This window comes from Micropterus dolomieu, linkage group LG21 (genome assembly GCF_021292245.1).
Source record: "Micropterus dolomieu isolate WLL.071019.BEF.003 ecotype Adirondacks linkage group LG21, ASM2129224v1, whole genome shotgun sequence".
NCBI lineage: Eukaryota > Metazoa > Chordata > Actinopteri > Centrarchiformes > Centrarchidae > Micropterus > Micropterus dolomieu.
The window spans coordinates 35,049,858-35,051,826 of record NC_060170.1 but is presented as its reverse complement, the minus strand read 5'-3'; the positions used below and the strand labels follow the sequence as shown (position 1 = coordinate 35,051,826).

The 1,969-nt window shown below is 43.4% G+C and overlaps 1 protein-coding gene across 1 annotated transcript in view; it reads left to right on the top strand.

Annotated features, from left to right (window-relative positions):
• Window positions 1-1,969, top strand: part of LOC123960211 (surfeit locus protein 4-like) — an 8,213-nt gene that overhangs the window by 829 nt on the left and 5,415 nt on the right. The gene's annotated exons all lie outside the window — the stretch shown is intronic.

Genomic DNA, 1,969 nt, shown 5'->3' with positions numbered 1-1,969 from the left:
TGGGGTTTGTTTCACAATCCTCTCCATGGAGCGGTTATCCCTATTGCTGGTACACTTTTTTCTACCACATCTTTGCCTTCCCTTCGCCTCTCTATTAATGTGCTTGGACACAGAGCTCTGTGAACAGCCAGCCTCTTTAGCGATGACCTTTTGTGTCTTGCCCTCCTTGTGCAAGGTGTCAATGGTCGTCTTTTGGACAGCTGTCAAGTCAGCAGTCTTCCCCATGATTGTGTAGAACTAGACTGAGAGACCATTTAAAGGCCTTTGCAGGTGTTTTGTGTTAATTAGCTGATTAGAGTGTGGCACCAGGTGTCTTCAATATTGAACCTTTTCACAATATTCAAATTTTCTGAGATACTGATTTTGGGTTTTCATTAGTTGTCAGTTATAATCATCAAAATTAAAAGGAATGAACACTTGAAATATATCAGTCTGTGTGGAATGTATGTATACATTATACAAGTTTCACTTTTTGAATGGAATTACTGAAATAAATCAACTTTTTGAGGATATTCTAATTTTATGACCAGCACCTGTAGCTCGCTGAAGAGTCGTGTTGGCGCCGTAAAGCCTGCGCTGTCGTTTTAATAAATGTACTGCCCGAAAGTTGGAGAGCGCAGTCACGTACTGTGTTTATTTCTTCTGTACTGTGTGTACTCTCTGTGTGTACTCTCTGTGTGTACTCTCTGTGTGTACTCTCTGTGTGTACTCTGTGTGTACTCTCTGTGTGTACTGTGTGTGTACTGTGTGTACTCTCTGTGTGTACTGTGTGTACTCTGTGTGTACTCTCTGTGTGTACTGTGTGTACTCTGTGTGTACTCTCTGTGTGTACTCTGTGTGTTCTGTGTGTGTGTACTCTGTGTGTATACTGTGTGTACTGTGTGTACACTGTGTGTGTACTGTGTGCAGTATACTCTCTGTGTGTACTGTGTGTGTACTGTGTGTACTTTGTGTGTACTGTGTGCAGTATACTCTGTGTGTACTGTGTGTACTGTGTGCAGTATACTCTGTGTGTACTGTGTGTACTGTGTGCAGTATACTCTGTGTGTACTGTGTGTGTACTGTGTGCAGTATACTCTGTGTGTACTGTGTGTGTACTGTGTGCAGTATACTCTGTGTGTACTGTGTGTGTACTGTGTGTACTGTGTGCAGTATACTCTGTGTGTACTGTGTGTGTACTCTGTGCAGTATACTCTGTGTGTACTGTGTGTGTACTCTGTGTGTACTTTGTGTGTGTACTGTGTGTATTCTGTGTGTGTGTACTGTGTGTACTTTGTGTGTGTGTACTCTCTGTGTGTACTCTGTGTGTACTCTGTGTACTGTGTGTACTCTGTGTACTGTGTGTACTCTGTGTGTACTCTGTGTACTGTGTGTACTCTCTGTGTGTACTCTCTGTGTGTACTCTGTGTGTACTCTGTGTACTGTGTGTACTCTCTGTGTGTACTCTCTGTGTGTACTGTGTGTACTCTGTGTGTACTCTGTGTGTACTGTGTGTACTCTCTGTGTGTACTCTGTGTGTACTCTGTGTGCTGATGCCTCTTGCCTCCTGCTCTGCAGACGGTGGCCTACAGCATCCTGTGGGACCTCAAGTTCCTCATGAGGTGAGTCTGTGACCTTTGACCTGTGATCAGTCTGTGTTTAACACTCGGGCCCTCCAGGATCTCGAGGGCCTCTTTAGTGATTGTTGCTGCAGCTTTTCTAAAAACTTGTCGTGTTCTTGGGCGTTTTTGTTTTTGCGTCATCATTGTGGGAATAAGTGAAAACTTCAAAGGTAGATTTGATATCTTTTTACTTTATAATTAGGGCCGCACGATTAATCTAATCGTGATGTCATCATTACATCACGACGCAAGTGTGCGATTTTAATAAAACACACTTGTGTGTGTGCTCATAAGCCCCGCCCACACCGGGCTCTGCAACAGATGAGCCTACGTACAATGATAAAAATGAAGAAGACAACAACCTACCG